The 20,143-nt window shown below is 44.6% G+C and overlaps 1 long non-coding RNA gene across 1 annotated transcript; it reads left to right on the forward strand.

The window, feature by feature from the left end:
* Positions 1 to 4,404: 4,404 nt before the first annotated feature.
* LOC132406293 (uncharacterized) lies at positions 4,405 to 19,518 on the forward strand. The gene is made up of 3 exons (XR_009516124.1): positions 4,405 to 4,542; positions 7,883 to 7,990; positions 18,430 to 19,518. It is a non-coding gene; the product is annotated as an uncharacterized LOC132406293 (long non-coding RNA).
* The last annotated feature ends 625 nt before the right edge of the window (positions 19,519 to 20,143 follow it).

Below are 20,143 nucleotides of genomic sequence, written 5' to 3' on the forward strand. Positions count from 1 at the left end.
GAAAGGGAAGGAAAAGGGCCAACAATCAATTGTGGATACACTGAGGAGCACGCTGGATAGACGCAATGCAAATTAGTCTTTAACCAAAGAGCTGAATGAGCAGAAATTCTGTGCTCAACTCTCAACTCAGAAAATTGGAACCGCAGGGAGATGACTCAAGATCTGCAAGGGAGGAGGCATAGAGGCTTCAACAGAAATTGAACACTGTGGAAAGTATTCACCTGTTGCTTCAATAAAATATCCATAATTTTGTCTAGGACTGGGTCAGGTTTGACATTAGTGACTTTAGAATTAGAAATCACATTAGGCTCCACTACAGTGGCTTCCATCAGCGCCAATCTGAGCAAGTAGTACAGGCAGCTTCTGCATCTCTTTAAGTCAGGCAGTCCAATGAGGTAGTTTAAAGTTCTGACATTTTAATAACAAACAAATTTTGTTAAAAACATTGAACATAGAGAGACAAGTTGAATTTCAAAACAAAGTACAGTTCCTGAGTTACCATCAGATTAAATGAAGTGCAGTACTACTATCTTTAGCTTATGGCTCATGAAAAGCTAAAGTCTCAGCTGTCCATCAGTGAAATAAAATGCATCAATGTCGAAGTGTGTAAGGTAAAATTACTACACCAGGATAATAAAGTGCATCAGTGCCTCAAATTAACATGGAGATTTAGGACTAGCCATACAGGTTCCAGTTAAGCAAAAGAGTTAAATAAAAGGCAAAAGCAGTGACTCACACAAAGACCTACACCAGCCCACAGTGTACAAAAGGAGAAGGATAAGTAACACTCCTCACACAAGTCCACATGGTTACTAAAATAAATCAACCAAGAAGATCACTCATCCTCCCCTATGGACTAGACACTGGCCCAAGCACACATGGGCAGCATATTTTTAAGGCCACCTAGGGCGGAAGGTTTTCCCTCCAGCCAGAAGCAACAGGCCCAATTCTCTGTTCCACCTGGCTACATTAATATTTCTCCAATCACAAATGAGAAAATCTGCAGATGCTGGAAATCCAAGCCAGTCTCACAAAATGCTGGAGGAACTCAGCAAGCCAGCAACATCTATGGAAAAGAGTGAACAGTTAATGTTTCAGGCTGAAACCCTTCGTTGGGACTAGAAAAAATAGATGAAAAGTCAGAATAGGAAGGTGGGGGGAGTGGGGGAGAGGAAGAAATATAATGTAGTAGGCAATGGTTGAAACCAGGACAGGGGGAGGGTGAAGTAAAGAGCTGGGAAGTCAATTGCTGAAAGAGATAAAGGGCTGGAGAAGGGGGAATCTGATAGGAGAGGACAGAGGACCATGGAAGAAAGGGAAGAGGGAAGGTGCACCAGAGGGAGGCAATAGGCAGGTAAGGAGATAAGGTGAGAAGGAGAAACACAGGATCTCCCAGTGGCCACCCAGTTTAATTCCACTTCCCATTCCAACATGTCAGTCAATGGTGTCCTTTACTGCCACAATGAGGCCACATTTAGGTTGGAGGAGCAACACCTTATATTCCATTCAGGTAGTCTCCAACTTGATGGCAAGAATGTCGATTTCTCAAACTTCTAATAATGGGCCCTCTCCCCTTCACCATTCCATGTTGCTCTGTCACCCAACCATGTCAGCTCCCAGGATTCAGACACTATTCTCTAGAGTATGGATAGCTGGCGCAGCCTCTTTAAGGGTTCAGAACCGTTCTGCTCATTGGCAATCAATGTTTTGGTTGCCAAGAATTATCTAGCACTTAATGTTTTGTTTTCAGTTCTTGATCCACTTTTATTCTGTGTCTCAATCCTAGCCCCAGATACTCCAGTACTTGGATCGAAACTATCCTCATCAAGGACTCTCATCGCAGAACAATGATAGTTATGGTGTGAATCCTCCTTCCTCGAAATTCTGGTTTATATATATACTGCAGCCAATTTGACTGCAACCAAGTCATCTGATGTATTACTGCTGTATGGACATGAGCTAGCTGTCTGCTTGTATTAAATGCAGTTTTATATTTCACAATAATGAAGGAGTTGACTTTAAACACAGTGGCAGTGTAGGGGAATCAATGGCAAGTGTAAAAGGAGGGGAGAGTGTCTGAAGGGGCAGATGAGCAGCCAATCCCTACAGTGGGAAATGAGAGTTCACTCAATTTACCTTCTTGGCAATCTCCTACTTGCTTTCTCTGACTTGCCAAAAGTTAAACGTCACTTGTTTGAAATAAGACCATAAGTCATAGGAGCAGAATTAGGCCATTCAGACTATCTCTGTATACCATCTGTCACTTCCTCAGCACTACCTACTTCTCCATCTATCTTCATATCATCTACAAACTTTGCCACAAAGCCATCAATTCCATTATCCAAATCACTGACAAGCAATGTGAAAATTAGTGGTCTCAATATTGACCCCTGAGGAACACCTTAGTCACTGGCAGCCAACCAGAAAAGGCCCCCTTATTTCACTACCTTTCAGCCATTCCTCTACCCATGGCAGTATCTTTCCTGTAATACCATGGGAGTTGATCTTGTTAAGCAGTCTCATTTGTGGCATCTTATCAAATTCCTTCTGAAAATCCAAGTAAATGACATTCACTGCCTCTCCTTTTCCACCCTAATTGTTACTTCCTCGAAGAGCTCTAACAGATTTGTCAGGTAAGATTTCCCTTTACAGATCTTGCTGACTTTGATTTATTTTATCATTAGTCTGCAAGAACCCCAAAACCTCATTGTTAATAATAGACTCCAACACTTTCCAAACTACCGAGGTTAGATTAACTGGCCTATAACATCCTTTCTTAAAGAGTGGAGTGACATTTGCAATCTTCCAGTCTTCTAGGACCATGCCAGAATCAAGTGATTCTTGAAAGACCATGACCAATGCTTCCGTTATCTCTTCAGCACCTCTCCCAGGACTCTGAGATGTAGTCCATCTGGTCAGGTGACCTTTCAGTTAGCCTGATAATTTTTAACTTGTAATAGCAATGGCACTCACTCCTGCTCCCTGACACTCACAGACCCCTGGTACACTGCTGGTGTCTTCCACAGTGAAGACTGATGCAAAGTAACCATTTAGTTCATCTGTCATTTATTTGTCGCCCATTGCTACATCACCAGCATCATTTTCCAGTGGTCCAATATAACTTTTATATAATTGGCTAGTTTGCCCTTATATTTCATTTTTTCTTTTCTTCTAGTTTTTCTAGTTGCCTTTTAATGGATTTTAAAAGCCTCCTGATCATCCAACTTCCCATTCACTTTTGCTACCTTATATGCCTTTCCCTTGGTTGTGATGCAGTCCTTAACTTCCCTTGTCAGCCACGGATGTTTACCCCTGCCATTTGAGAACAACTTCTTCTGTGGGACACATCTATCCTGCACCTTGTGAACTATTCCCTCCTCTGCGCTGCTGTCGTGCCCTCCAATATCCTCCTATAATCCACCTGGGCAAGCTCCTCTCTCATGCTTCTGTAATTCCCTTTATTCCATTGTGATACTGATATGTGTGACTTATGTTTCTCCCTCTGAAATTGCAGTATGAATTCAATCATATTATGATCTCTGCCTCCTAAGAGTTCCTTTACATTAAGCTCCCAATTAAGATCTGGGATATTTCACAACACCCAACCTAAGATAGCTTTCCCTGAGTAGGCTCAAGCACAAGCTGCTCTAAAAGCTTCTCTAAAAAGACATCTTGTAGGCATTCAACAAATTCCCTCTCTTGTGATTTGACATCAACCTGATTTTTGCAATCTCCTTGCATATTGATGTCCCCCTTTACAATTGTGTTGTTACCCTTTTTACACGCCTTTTCCAGCTCCCTTTGCAATCTCAACTCCACATCATTGCTACTATTTGGAGGCCTATATATGATTCTCATAATTTTTTTTACTCTTGTAGTTTCAACAAAGATTCAACATTCTCTGACCCTATGTCACCCCTTTCTAAAGATGTAATTCCATCTCTTACCAACAGAGCCACACCACCGCCTATGCCTTCCTGCCTGTCTTTTCGATACAAAGGACAGCGCCTTATACAAAGTTGAGCGCCCAACTATGGCTTTCTTTCAACCATGACTCAGTGATGCGCACAATGTCATACTGACCCTACTCCAATTGCGCCACAGGCGTCATTCAAGGCAGCTTCATATCTATAGGTGGAACGTGTGTTCAGATGCCCAGGAGATGTCTAATGCCAGAAGTATTGTTTGTTCATGGCTTGTTATGAAATAATATAACTAGCTCATGTTTAATTATGCAACTGTAATCGTTTTGGGAAGGATAACCTTGTTCAAGAATGGCTTCTTGGAGACTAGGACTATCCTTGTTGACTCCTTTGAGAGGGAAGAATCTCTCAGAAACCTAAATAACTACTTGTAGTTCCTTCCCCAGTAGGTGGCACTGTATACACAGTGTCAGAGAGCATTGTCAAAATGAACGTGTGTGCGGAAGGCCAAACTGGTACATTTTGCCTACCGATTAGCTGTTAAAGTGATTTCTGCACAACGTATTGGGAACTATATGTCAATACACAGAGGATCTGTTACTCATCAGGGAATTTTCAGGTTGGTGTTCCAGAGATCTACATTGGAATTAAGTTGTTGAAGGTATCTTGGTTGGCCTAGTAAGTAATGGGGTAAGCTCCCACTACCTATTAAATGCTCCCAATGTCACGTGCCTCAAATAGCCTCTGACAACCAAGTGCAGCTCCTGGCCTTCACATGTGGCTTAGCTACTAAGCCTGGTAGAACCATTTCTACCCTAAGGTGAAGGGGTGATGTCAGGTTACTGGCGCTTTAAAACCAGTCGCTTTGGGCAGATGAGGCTTGTCAGCTGTGGTTGGCAGCTCATCTAGAAGGAAAATTCTGATCTCAAGCCTCCACTGCCTTGCCGCTATATCCACTCACGGGGAAGGCTTTGGGAGTAAACCCCGAGGGAAAAATCCAGAGCTGGAGGCCCTAAGGCAGTCCTTTGTTGATTTCAATGCTGACTGGCAACTCCTGTGAGGCTACTGCCCAGGCCTGCGTATGTACTTTGTAGACAGCTAGGATGCAATATCCATGGTCATATCCATCCCCAGTACTACCTCAATCTTCTAGTTCACCCATTTTCCGCCTCACACTGGTTCACCAATTCCCCCCCCCCACATTGGTTCACCCCCCCACTCTGGTTCACCCCCCCCCCCCCCCCCCGCACACTGGTTCACCCATTGTCTGCTTGTTACTTCCTCGAAGAACTCTTAACAGTTTTGTCAGGCAAAATTTCCCTTTACAGAAACCAATGCTGACTTTGATTTATTTTATCATTAGTCTCCAAGTACCCCGAACCTCATCCTTAATATAAACTCCAACACTTTCCCAACCACTGAGGTTAGGCTAACTGGCCTATAATTTCCTTTCTTTTTCCTTCCTCCATTAAAGAGTGGAGTGACATTTGCAATCTTCCAGTCCTCTGGGACCATGCCAGAATCAAGTGATTCTTGAAAGATCATGACCAATGCATATGTTAATTCTTCAGCAACCTGTTTCAGGACTCTGGGATGTAGTCCATTTGGCCCTGGTGGCTTATTTATCTTAGACCTTTCAGCTTGCCTGGCACTTCTTCCTTTGTAATAGCAATGGCACTCACTCCTGCTCCCTGACATACGGACCTCTGGCACACTGCTAGTGTTTTCCACAGTGAAGACTGATGCTCAGTACCATTAAGATCATCTACCATTTCTTTGTCGCCCATTGCTACCTCACCAGCATCATTTTCCAGTGGTCCATTATCAGCTCTCACCTCCTATTCACTCTTTATATAACTGAAAACACTTTTATATAATTGGCTAGCTTGCCCTTATATTTCATCTTTTCTCTTCTTTCGCTTTTTTAGTTGCCTTTTGTTGGACTTTAAAAGTTTCCCAATCATTTAACTTCCCACTCACTTTTGCTACCTTATGTGCCCTTTCCTTGGCTTTTATGCACCCTTAACTTCCCTTGTCAGTCATTCTTGCCTACCCCTGCCATTTAACCATATAACCATATAACAATCACAGCATGGAAACAGGCCATCTCGACCCTCCTAGTCCGTGCCGAACTCACCTAGTCCCACCTACCCACACTCAGCCCATAACACTCCACTCCTTTCCTGTCCATATACCTGTACAGATTTGAGAACAACTTCTTCTGTGGGACATATCTATCCTGTGCCTAGTGAATTATTTCCTCCTCCGTGCTGCTGTCATCCCCTCCAGTATCCTCCAATCCAACTGGGAAAGTTCCTCTCTCATCCCCCTGTAATTCCCTTTATTCCATTGCAATACTGATACATGTGACTTGTACTTCTCCCTCTGAGATTGCAGTATGAATTCAATCATATTATGATCATTGCTCCTAAGGGTTCCTTTACGTTAAGCTACCTAATATGATCTGGGTTATTACACAACACCCAATCTAAGATAGCCTTTCCCCGAGTGCTCTAAAGCACCATCTCATACACATTCGACAATTTCCCTCTCTTACGATCCAACACCAATCTGATTTTCCCAATTCCCTTGCATAATAAAGTCCCTAATTATAATTGTGACATTACCCTTATTACATGCCTTTGCCAGCTCCCTTTGCAAGCTCAACCCTACATCTTGGCCACTTCTTAGAGGCCTGTATGATTCTCATAATGGTGCAATTTCTTAACTCCACCCACAAAGATCCCATGGCTTCCTGCCTCTCCCTTTGATACAAAGTATATCCTTTGATGTTAAACTCCCAGCTACGATCTTCTTTCAGCCATGTCTCAATGATGTCATACCGATCAATCTCTAATTGTGCCATGAGTTGGTCCACCTTATTCCATATGCTGTGCTCGTTTAAATACAGAACCTGCAGTTGTACCCAATCCTTGGCTTGTATTTCCTTATATTCACATTACATCATCTGGCTCATCCCCTATCATACTGGTTCCCATCCCCCTGCCATATTAGTTTAAACCATTCCTAACAGCTCTAGCAAACCTGCCCACAAGGATATTGGTACCCCCCCCCTCCCAGATTCAGGTGCAACCTGTCCCTTTTGTACAGGTCACACCTGCCCCAGAAGAGGTCTCAATTATCCAAAAGTGTGAATCCCTGCCCCCTGCTCCAGTTCTTCATCATGCATATTCAGTAGGTTTCAATGAGATCCCTCCTTATCCTTCTAAACTCCAGAGAGTACAGGCCCAGGTACATCAAATCATTCTCAAACATTAACCCTGTCATTCCTGGGATCATTCATGTGAACCTTTTCTGGACCACTTGGCCTTGGCTGTGGGCAATGTGTCCAAAGGGGGCATCCTGGATCCACATGGCCCTGCCCTGGTCAAGGACTGGCGGAACGGCAGATGTGGGCACATCTATTGTTTGGGATATCATCCAAATATGTTGGAATTCCTCACATTACATCAGAATTCTCAGCAATTCTGTGCTGCCGTAACTGGTGTGGGAACAGTGTTATGTTCACTTGGAGGAAGGGCTTCAGTCTGATGAGAACTTTATCATGTTAATCATACCGTATATTAGGGATTACATTTGTTTTTTATCATTCCTTCCATACAAGTATTACAATAATATTTTAAAGCTTTTAAAACCACTTATGTAGTCTATAATATTTACAGAAAATTTACATCCAGCAGGTCAGGCAGTGCCTATAGAGAGAGAAACAGTCAATGTTTCATGTGGGACCATTTGTCAGAACTCTGTCCACAAATGCTACCTGACCCGTTGGGTGTTTCCTGCATTTTCTGCCTTTATTTCTTATTTCCACCATCTACAGTTGTTTTTAATTTTCTTTGTTTTTTAATGTACCTGAACATAGAAAATGTTTAAAATCAGGGACCTCTGCTCTGAGGTGGTGAGACTTACCCTCCTCCTGCTTGTTTGCTCTTCATTAGTGACAAACACCCAGATGAGGGAGGAGACGAGTGAACCAGCGTGAAGGAGAAACCAACTTGACACCCATCACTGATCTACGCATCTCATATAATGATGATCCAAATGAGGTCAGTCTACCCATTGAGTCTAGGGTAAATGTTAAAATTCTCTCCTCAGCAGTATGGTTTCCAGGTCTGTAATGGGCCAGTACTGGGTCAGAGTGGTGCACCAGTGAGGAAGTGGCTGATTCCAGTATAACTTTCAGCTCCTGCCTTCATCTGCTGAGCCAAGGAGTCTAAAATATTCTCCCTGCCTCCTACCTTCTTTCCTTTCTAGGTATTCCTTGAAGCCTCTTCCTGGACCAAAATGGTTATTGTTTTTGGCTTCAGTTCCCACACCAGAGACTCCAGCACATCTCCTGGCTGATGTTTCATGTGGTGGTGAGGGACAGCTGCCTTGTTGGAGATGTGGTCATTGAGATGTCAATAAAACTAAGGTCCTGACTGCATTTTTAGTTATTCTAGAGAGCAGTCATTTGCATTAGTATTGATTATCACAAGTACTGAGATACAATAACAAGCTTCTCTTGAACTGTCCATTACACAGCGTATTGAAGTGGAACAAGGCAAAGCAATAAGAATGCAGAATGACGTGTAAATTCTCCAGAGAAAGTGCAGTGCATGTAAACAATGAGATGTAAGAGGTCAAGAGTCTATTCTTTCATACAAGAGGTCCATTCAAACGTCTGATAACAGCAGGAGGGAAGCTGTCCTTAAGCCTGGTGGTAACAGCTTTCAGGTTTTTGTATTTTCCACCAATGGGAGAGGGGAGAGAGAATGTCCGGGGTGGGTGGATCTTTGATTGTGCTGGCTGCTTTACCGAGGCGGTCAGAAGTGTAGACAGAGGGGAAGCTGGATTCTGTGATGTCCTGAGCTGTACCCACAACTCACTGCAGTTTCTTGTGGTCGCTTGAGGAGCAATTGTCATACCAAACCATTCTGCCTCCAGACAGGATGCTTTCTGTGATATGGCAGGGATGTAGGACCTTCAACCCACTGACCAGCAAACACACACAAAATGCTGCAGAGACTCAGCAGGCCAGGCAGCATCTATACTGGGAAATAAACTGTTGATTAGGATTGGAAAGGAAGAGGGCAGAAGGCAGAATAAGAAGGTCAGAGGAGGGGTAGAGCACAAGCTTGCAAGTGATAGGTGAGTCACCTCTTTACACTAAACCCATTTTTTATTCACACTAGGTGTTAATCAATCCCTCTAGATGCTGCTACGCTAAAACATTAGGGGCAGTTTGCAGTGGCCTATCAACTTATCAAGCAGCATGTCTCTGAAACGCAGGAGGAAATCAGAGCACCCAGAGGAAACCCACAGGGAAAACAGGCAAATTCCACACAGCCAGCATTGGAGGTCAGGACTGATAGGTTTCTGACACTATGGGGCAATGGCTTTACCCGCACTAACTTTGTGCTGCCCTTACAAAGATGCTAAGGATGTGCTGAGTTCTGTTGCTCTAATCAATATTCTCCCTCATCCATAATCATTGAGTTGCATTAATGAGCCATTTACTTCACTGCCGACACTTTTAAGTGTATTTTATTTTTCTGAGATTGTGAAAGGCTCGTCTGGAAGGCAAGACAAGACAAGAGGGGTGCTGTCAGGTAGGGACAGGCTAGCAGTGCAGCATTCCAAACCATGGGCCGCTGCCCAGCTGTCACTGGGCCAGACATGAAATACCCTGGCATGGCTTCAATGATCAGGCTCTAAGCTTAGGGAACAGAAGTGTGTGGTCATCACCACCAGATTCCATTGGGACTGCAGGGGAAGCCTCCTCTTTGGAAATGGGGATGCCGGCGGAATGTGCAGCATTCAGTCTCGGGGTGATTTGCATGGTCGTGCATTTTAGGGGAAAACGGACAATGAGTGAGCAAGGAGGAAGCACGGGCTGCTGGGAAGAGTTGGAGGAGAGGAAAGCAAGCCATGATGGCACTGCTGTGTTTTGATTTAAGTTCAGGCTTTGAGCCTCTGTCACTTTTTTTTATCAATGTGTCTCATCTGCTCCTTAGCAAAATCCTTAGCATGTTGTAACATCTCTCTACTGACCCCTTAAATGTTGCTCTTTTATTCAGTCCTACATTGATATTCATTCCTTCTGTTTAATTGACAATGTGCTGATGATCTACTCTTCCCTAGGACCCTCCCTCCCCTCGGCTCTTTCTCCCCCCCTCCTCTCTATGATCCTTCCGTCCGACTTTTCCCCTACACTTCCTTCTGATGCTTCCTCTCTCACCCTCATTCTCTCCTGCCCTCTGTCTGAATTTCCCATGAAGGAAACTTCTTGTCTTACATCTCAGGTCAACCCTGATGGCCAGCTCCATGTTTGCAGCTCTCATGTGGATTACAGTATTTGTAATGGGGGAAGGCTGAAACTGCCTGTTCCTGCTCTAGGCTCAGCCAAGTTAGTGGTTGCTGGCACAGAATGCATCCAGATGTTTATTAAAGAGTCATACAGTATGACTGAACAATTAACACTTTCTTGGTCAGGAAAAAGGCTCCGGCAGTCTATCATTACTTAAAGACTTTTGATTTCTCATGTAACAGAGTTGGCTATTCAGCCCATTAGGTCTTTGCTTGCTCATAGAGCAATAATCAATTCCAAAATTCTGCCTTTCTCTCTCTTTCTCTCTCCACTGCAGTCTGTGGCAGAGCATTCCACAGAATTTCTACTCACTGGCTAAAAAAAATCTTTCCTACCTCTGTTTTAAAAGGTCACCCCTGGAATCAGAGGCTGTGCCCTCTAGTTCTGGATACCCCACCATAGGAAACTTCCTCTCCACATCCACCTTATCTAGTCCTTTCAACATCCAGTAGGTTTCAATGAGATCCTCCCCCCCCCCACCCCCCGTGCTCTTCTAAGTTCCAGTGCGTACAGGCCCAAAGCTGTCAAAAGCTCCTCCCTTCATTCCTGGGATTATCTAGAGGTTGGAGCCTAAAGGTTGGCAAATACAGATGTTGGTGAGTCTGGAGATTGGAAACCTGGAGATAGACTTACCTGGGGTTGAAGGCATGTGGGAGTAGGGTGGGAGGTGCTTTGTTGTCGTTTGTTATTCTACTGAACATTTTGGGCATGCTATATTGGCACCAGAATGTGTGATGACATTGTGGGCTGCCCCCTCTGAAGAATGGATTTCACTGTATGTTTCAATGTACATGTGATTAATTAATAAATCAAAATGCTAATTAACCTACCAGTATGAAATTGGGAGCAAACTGGAGCAGCTGGAGGTCTCTGTGAAAGCATGTAAACTTCACACAGACAGAGCTGGTGGTTGGGAGGGCTGGAGCTTGAGGCAGTGGTATTAACCGCTGCACCACTGGGCCACAGTTCTTGGTTTCTTTCCAGCTGGCTGCTGTCCTGTCACCAACAGGAGCAGGAGTGGCTTCCTATCCGTTTAATAAAGGGATGGCATGGAGTGGAATACAGCTCTTCCCTGACAATGACCCTTCTTGTTCTCTGCAGTGGCCGTTTCTGATGAGGACAATCAGAATCAGGTTTTTTGTCACTGGCATGTGCTGTGAAATTTGTTAACTTAGCAGCAGCAGTTCAATGCAATACATAATATAGAAAATAAATAAACTAAGTAAATCAATTACAGTACATGTATATCGGAGATTAAAGATCGTGCAAAAACAGAAACAATATTTATTGAAAAAGTGAGGTAGTGTCCAAGGCTCAATGTCCTTTTAGGAATCGGATGACAGAGGGGAGGAAACTGTCCCTGAATTACTGAGTGTGTGCCTTCAGGCTTCTGTATCTTCCACCTGATGGTAACATTGAGAAAACGGCATGTCCTGGGTGCTGGAGGTCCTTAATAATAGACTCTGCCTTTCTGATGTCCACTCCTTGAAGATGTCCTGGGTACTTTGTAGGCTATTACCCAAGATGGAGCTGACTAGATTTACAACATTCGGCAGCTTCTTTCGATCCTGTGTAGTAGCCCCTCCATACCAGACAGTGATGCAGCCTATCAAATACCCCCCATGGCACATCCACAGAAGTTTTTGAGTGTGATTGTTGACATACCAAAACTCTTCAAACTCCTAATGAAGTACAGTCACTGTACTTTAAAGTACTGTACTTATGCAGTTCTTTATAACTGCATCGATACGTTGGGACCAGGTTAGATCCTCAGAGATCTTGACACCTAGGAACTTGAAGCTGCTCACTCTCTCCACTTCTGATCCCTCTGTGCAGAATGGCATGCATTCCTTTGTCTTACCCTTCCTGAAGTCCACAATCAGCTCTTTTGTCTTACTGACGTTGAGTTCAAGGTTGTTGCTGTGATATCACTCCACTAATTGGCATATCTCACTCCTATTTGCCCTCTTGTCTCCACCTGAGATTCTACCAACAATGGTTGTATTATCAGTAAATTTATAGATGGTATTTGAGCCATGCCTAGCCACACAGTCATGGGTATAGAGAGAGTAGAGCAGTGGGCTAAGTACACAGCCCTGAGATGCACCAATGTTGATCATTAGCAAGGAGGAGATATTATCACCAATCTGCACAGATTGTGCTCTTCCGGTTAGGAAGCTGAGGGTTCTGATGCCTCAGTTGAGACAGATAATCAGCATCTGACACTATTCCTATTTTATTCTCCTCACATTCCTACCCCAGCCCCTCCAATTCCACCTCTCATCTACACACTAAGGGCAATTAACAGTGGCCAATTAATTTATCAACCTGTACAGGGTTGGGTCATAGGAGGAAACCCCTGTGGTAGCAGAGAAAATGCAGACTCCACACTTTATGGAACTGGGGCACCTCTTCTTGCTGTGTCACTGATCCGTTCTCAATCCTAGAATGATCCTAGTAATCTAACAATAACTACAGTATATCCATAATGTAAATGTAAAAAAATACACTGAACTTCTTCTTGCAGCCTGGCAGGTTCCACACCTGGGTATCACTGCTGAGTTTGTATCGCACTCTTGCTCCTGGTCTACTGCTCTGGAACAAGCGCTGGCATGCTGACACAGTGGGTAATGCTGCTGCATCACAGCTTTAGATCGGGCCCAGTTCTGCTGTTTTAGTGAACTTTGCCATTCTTCTTGTGATTGTGATAACTGTCCCACATGTTCTTGTTTCCTCCCACAGCCCGAGGACATTTGGGTTGATAGTCTGCAGATGCTGCAGTCTGGAGCAACACAACAAAGCACTGGAAGACTCAGCCTGTCACCCTCTCACTTTCCCCTCCTCCATCTTCTCCATCTGCCCAGCGTGCACACTTCCCTCCCAGTGGTTCCCTTCCCACCTCCCTCCCTTTATTCGATGATCCATCTTCCACTCTTATCTAATTCCATCATCTTCAGCTCTTCATTACTTCCACCTATCACCTCCCAACTTCAGACATGAATTGTCAGGCACCTTGGTAGGACATAGAACATAGAAATTTATTGCACACTACAGGCCCTTTGGCCCACAATGTTGTGCTGACCATGTAACCTACTCTAGAAACTGCCTAGAATAACCCTACCACATAGCCCTCTATTTTTCTAAGCTCCACGTACCTATCTAAGAGTCTCTTAAATGACCGTATTGTATCCTCCTCTATCACTGTCGCTGGCAGTACATTCCACGCACCCATCACTCTCTGTGTGAAAAACTTACCTCTGACATCCCCCTTTGTACCTACTTCCAAGCACCTTAAAACTATGCCCCCTCGTGTTAACCATTTCAGCCCTGGGAAAAAGCCTCTGACTATCCACATGATCAATGCCTCTCATCATTTTATAAACCCCTATCAGGTCACTTCTCATCATTCCAAGGAGAAAAGGCAAAGTTCACTCAACTTATTCTCATAAAGCATGCTCCATAAATCAGGCAACATCCTTGTAAATCTCCTCTGCACCCTCTCTAGAGCATCCACATCTTTCCTGTAATGAGGTGACCAGAATTGAACGCAGTACTCCAAGTGGGGTCTAATCAAGGCCTTGTGTAGCTGTTACATTACCTCATGGCTCTTGAACTCAGTCCCAAGGTTGATGAAGGCCAACACACCATACACCTTCTTATCAACACTGTCAGCCTGCGCAGCAGCTTTGAGTGTCCTATGGACATGGACCCCAAGATCTCTCTGATCCTCCACACTGCCAAGAGTTTTGCCATTAATATTATATTCTGACTTCAAATCTGACCTGCCAAAATGAACCACCTCACACTTAACTGGGTTGAACTCCATTTGCCACTTCTCAGCCTAGTTTTGCATCCTATCAATGTCCGGCTGTAACCTCTGACAGCCCTCCACACTATCCACAACACCTCCAACCTTTGTGTCATCAGTAAACTTACCAACCCACCCTTCTACTTCCTCAACTAGGTCATTTATAAAAACTACAAAGAGGAGAGGTCCCAGAACAGATCCCTGCAGAACACCACTGGTTACCATCCTCCATGCAGAATACGAACCATTCACAGCCTTCTGTGCCTTCTATGGTTAAGCCAGTTCTGGATCCACAAAGCAAGGTCTTCTTGGATCCTAAACCTCGTTGCTTTCTGAATGAACCTTGCATGGGGAACCTTATCAAATGTCTTACTGAAATCCACTGCTCTACTTTTATCAATGTGTTTTGTTACATCCTCAAAGAATTCAATCAGGCTCATAAGGTATGACCTGCCCTTGAGAAAGCCATGCTGACTAACCTTAAGCAGATTAAGTATCTTCAAATGTTCACAAATCCCGCCTCTCAGAATCTTCTCCAACAACTTGCCCACCACTGAAGTAAGACTCATTGGTCTATAACTTCCTGGGTTATATCTATTCCCTTTCTTGAACAAGGGAAAAATGTTTGAAACCTTCCAATCCTCTGGTACTTCTCCCGTCCCTATTGATGATGCAAAGTTAATCGTCAGAAGCTCAGCAATCTCCACCCTTGCTTCCCGCGTAGCCTGGGATATTTCTTGTCAGGTCCTGGCAACTGGTATAGCTTAATCCCTTTCAAAAGCTCCAGCACATCCTCTTTCTTAATGTCTATACACTTAAGCATTTCAGTCTGATTTAAGTCATCCCCACAATAGCTAAGGTCCTTTTCACTGGTGAATACTGAAGCAAAGTATTAATTACCTCCGCTGCCCCCTCCGGCTCCCCTCTCACTCCTGATGGGTCCTATTCTCACAGGGCTCATCCTCTTGCTCTTCACAGTCTTGTAGAATGCCTTGGGGTTTTCCTTAATCCGGCTTGCCAAGGCCTTCTCATGGCCTCTTCTAGCTCTCCTAATTTCATTCCTCCTTCCTGGCATCCTTATAATTTTCTAGAAGAAATAAAAGCATAGACTATTTTCTAACTCGGAAGAAAATTCAAAAATCAGAGGTGCAAAAGGACAAGAGTCCTTGTGCACGATTCCCTAAAGCTTAACTTGCAGGTTGAGTCATTGGTAAGGAAGGTAAATGCAATGTTATCATTTATTTAAAAAGGACTAGAATAGAAGAGCAGGGATGTAATATAAGAACAAGGCTTTATAAGGCATCGGAGTATTGTGAACAGTTATCTAAGAAAATATGTACTGGCATTGGAGAGGATCCAGAGGAGGTTAACAAGAATGATTCTGGGAACAAAAGGATTAATGAATGAGGAGTGTTTGATGGCTCTGGGTCTGTACTTGCTGGAGTTTAGCAGAATAAGGTGGGGGGGAGGATCTTATTGAAACCTATTGAATATTGCAAGGCCTTGGTAGAGTGGATGTGGAGAAGATAGTGGGAGAGTCTAGGACCAGAAGGCACAGAATAGCGGGACATCCATTTAGAACAGAGATGAGAATTAATTTCTTTAGCCTGAGGGTAGTGAATCTGTGGAATTCATTGCCACAGATGGCTGTGGAGACCAAGCCTTTGGGCCTGTTTAAAGAGGAGGTTGATAGGCTCTGGGTGTCAAAGGTTATGAGGAAAAGGCTGGAGAATGGGGTTGAGAGGGATAATAAGTCAGTTATGCTGCAGCGGACTCGATGGGCTTATTATTCCCACTTCCCTTCCCTCACCTGCCCATCACCTCCTTTGCTTGGATCCACCTCCTGCCAACTCTTGCTTCACCAATTCCCTTTTATGTTTGCTGCCTCCTACTTTTTCCAGTCCAGGACAGTCTCATCCCAAAACATCAACTGTCCATTTCCCTCCATAGATGCTACCTGGCCCACTCTACGCATTGTTCCAGGTTGATTGCTGTAAGTTACCTCTGGTGTGAGTACACCACTGAAGAACCTAAAGGATATGAGGAGACTAAGTTGCAGAGCAGCAGTGGAATGGGACTCATGGGATTGTGAGTCATGGACATGCTGGTTGTAAATGATGGCCAGACCTGTGGTGGTTCAGTCTGAAGTCCGTGGTCCGGTCTGCAGACTCCTGGTTTTCCGGCGGTCCCTTGCTGCGGTTGGACTTAACTAGAAACACCTGAGGCTCATATTGGACCTGGGAATATAAGTGGCCCTGGTATTGAGTGTGGTTTGGGGTTGTCTTGTATGGCACAGATGGTTGGTGGAAGGCTAGAATGGACTCTTGTCATCCTTGGGGCTGTGTTGGAGAACCATGGCTTCTGGGAGCCTTGCTGGTGGTAGTTGGGGTGAGCATTGTGGGATGGTTTCAGCTGTTTCCTGGGCCAGCTGGGTGTCTGTCAGCCACTCTGAACTAGGTAGGGATCTGGTTGTTTCCGTAGCCAGCCAAGGCTGCTGGCCATAATGGCTACTTGGAGCTACCCTGATGCAGAGGTGGAACTGTCTGTTGTTCCTTGGTGTTTGTCTCTTCCTGTCCTTGCCTCCGTGGGGTAAGTCAGGCTGTTCTGCTGTTGCCCTGTGGGGGGATCTGTCTTGCCTTGTCCTCACCTCTGTGGGGTAAGTCAGGCTGTTCTGCTGTTGCCCTGTGGGGGGAATCTGTCTTGTCTTTGCCTGTCAGGTGGGTCAGGCTGTTCTGCTGTTAACCAATGGATGGTCCTGCCCCACCTTGGTGTGGAGTGATAGATGAGTCCTGGCTTGTTGATGGATAAGTCCTGGCTCTATGTCTGTGTACTGTCCCGTCTCATGTCAGTGTCCTGTCAAAGATGATTCCTGGCTCCATGTTGATGTACAGTTCCTAGTCTGCCCCTAGCCACAGCCTTCAAGTATCCAAGTTCCAAGCCTCAAGCCCCCAAGTCCCTAGCCAAGCCTTGTCACATCCTCGCCTGGGTTTGGGGGTCTGAGCCTGAGGTAAGACCCAGGTTCTGGGACCTTGTCCAGTCTCTGGCTTGGAGTCCACCCCAGGCTCCTTGTTCCCAGTCCCTCGTCCTGATCCTGCTTCCTTTGCCTAGACCGGGGGTCAGCAACCCGCGGCTCCGGAGCCACATGTGGCTCTTTTACGTCTGTGCTGCGGCTCCCTGTTGCCTTGGGAAATAATTGGTTGTGGCGACCCTTTTCCTGGCACATCCGAACCTGCTCACAATTAGATAGCCTACGGGGGTTTGCGAGCACAGAGCTTTGGAGCCTCTGCGCCATGGGGGGCAGGTTGAGGGAGGCTTAAAAGTGAGGCTGAAGATTTCGAATAAAGTTTTTTCCTTCGACTGCAGTTACCGACTCCGTGTCGTAATTTTAGCGCTGCGTGTAGCACACCGCTACATGGTCAGTATTTAATTAAAATGTATTTTATGTTAGTTTGTTAGTTTTTGAAATGTAAATCTAAATTTGAAGATTATGGTGATCTTGTACAATCTAAATAAGACGTTGTGGCGACCCATTTCCTGACACATCCGAACCGGCTCACAATTAGCCAGCGTTCAGGCTAAGGGAGATAGCCTACGGGGGTTTGTGAGTAAGTGTCTTTTGCAGCATCCGCGCCCATGGGGGGCGGGTTGAGGGAGGCTTAAAAGCAAGGCTGTTTAGTTCGAATAAAGCTATCTTTGACTGCAGTTTACTGACTGCGTGTAGCACACCGCTACAACGTGTTTTTATCGCTGGCTGTCCAGAGGGGAGGTGCTGAAACGCTTTGTCGCGTGTCTGGAAGAAGTGAAAACATTCCTGGGCAGCAAAGGGCTCAACTTTCCTGAGCTGGAACAGTCAGAGTGGCTGGAAAAGCTACACTTCATGGTAGACATGACAGCGCACCTGAACACGCTGAACACAGCTCTTCAACGGGGTAAGGACGTACAGCCCTGCACATGTTGGAGGATGTTTTGGCATTCGAGCGCAAGTTGACGTTGCTTGCCAGAGATTTACAGAAAGGCACATTGTCTCACTTCCCCAATTTGAGAGAGTTCAAACAAGGTCACGACATGATAAATTCGGAGTATTTACATTCTGCAATCATCGCAAAGCAAACATCGTTTGGGAAACGCTTCTGTGAGTTCAGAGAGGAAAAAAAACACATTATCCTTCCCGGTCACTCCCCTAAGCATCGATCCATCCCTACTGAATACGACTGCATTGTCAGGTGTGAGTCAACCTGAACAAGTATGATAAATATTTTAATTGCCTATTATTTTACGTATATTCATATGTTTTCATTGTTCAGTGAAATAGTCCTTTTATTTTTCAGGTTGACAGCTGGCTGACGTTATTTTTGGTTTGCTGCTGGTGGCAAATTTAAGTTTGGCGTTTTTCATAAATACAAGAAGGACTCAAATAGACGTTGAGTATTTTACTTAAAAGTAACCTTCAACCCAACGTCTTTTTTTCGGAGTTCAAAATGTTTTTGTTGCATGCAGAAATGTAATTTTGTTTTCTCTGCAGGAGTTCATCAATTTCATAAATGCAACACATTATAGTTTGTTTATACATAGCATAAAGGCAAAACAAAACGTTGTATGCAGTGTTATTTCATTTTAAATGTCAAACGGGTTTTGCGGCTCCCAGTGTTTTCTTTTCTGTGGGAAACGGGTCCAAGTGGCTCTTTCAGTGGTAAAGGTTGCTGACCCCTGGCCTAGACTGCTTCCCGTCCCGTCCTTGGGTTCCGTCTCCTCCTTTTTCTGGGACTGTGTCCTGCAGTTGGGTCCTGATTCAACACCCGACTTATGGCAAGACCTGTGTTCCCCTCACCTCACTATGACTAGAAACAAAAGGAGATGGGGTAAAAACAGAAAACACTGGGCAGACCTGACAGAGTGGGCGGAGAATGAAACAGAGCATTGCCCACCCCAGCTGCTTTCAAATTGATTTTGCTAACCTTACTAGTTTTCTGTGTCAACTACACATAGGCTAAGCAAAGGAGGGAAAGCTGGCTTCCCCCCTTCAGTTAATTCCTTTTTTTTTTGAAGTGTCCCCTTAAGAATGAGTGAAACTAATTGAGTGCCAGATCACTCCAGTGATCTTTTGGAGTGAACTCTGCTTCTTGGATAACAAAAGCAGTAAGTGATGTGAGCAGGAAATTAACATCAGACATCTGTATGCTATTCATTACAGGGTTTGCATCACTCTTTTGGTTAAAGGAATTGTTGAAATATCTTGCTGATTAACTTTTCCTGGGTGATTCCAGACAATGTTCTCATTTCCACAAGAGATTAAAACATTGGCTGATACTGCAATCCCCCAGATCCTCTATCAACTGCAGCCAAAATGGCTTTCCGCTAATCAGATGGTAGGGAAAGAATTCTGTGATTTTTTTTTTTGCCCTGAATAAGCCATTCTCTATTGCTGGATGTAATTTGACATTGTGTTGTAGCACGCCACATTGCTTCTGTGAAAAGGTAAAACAAAATCCAATAAAATAAATTAAATTTTTTAACATCTATTGCAAACACAATAATAGTTGGACAATCCATGTCAGGGTGCAAGCAGAGTGGCCATTCTTTTGGACTGTGTCAGTGTTTAGAGTGGCTTTGGCTCATTGGACCTTGTAAGTTACACTCTTTCTGTTCTTATTTGTTCATTCCTCAGCTGTTAGGGTATAGTAGTTTAATGAGAATGGCTTTGGTGGCAGTGTTTTGTACTCGATGTGGGATGTCTGGGAGATCTCCAGTTTCCCAGATAAACCCATCTGCACTGGGTATACTGAGCTGCAGCTCCTGAGAGAACGTATTAAGGAACTGGAGCTGCTGCTACGGGCAAATGAGGAGGTAATAGACAGGAGCTGCAGGGAGGCAGTCACCCCTAGGTTGCAGGAGACAAGTAACTGGGTGACCGTCAGTAAAAGGAAGGGAAACGCACAGCCAGTACAGAGTACACCTGTGGCCATTCCCCTCAACTTTAGATACTGTTGAGGGGAACAATCTACTGGGGAAAGCCACATGACTAGGCCTTGGGTCTCTGGCATT

The sequence above is a fragment of the Hypanus sabinus genome, chromosome 16 (assembly GCF_030144855.1).
Source record: "Hypanus sabinus isolate sHypSab1 chromosome 16, sHypSab1.hap1, whole genome shotgun sequence".
NCBI lineage: Eukaryota > Metazoa > Chordata > Chondrichthyes > Myliobatiformes > Dasyatidae > Hypanus > Hypanus sabinus.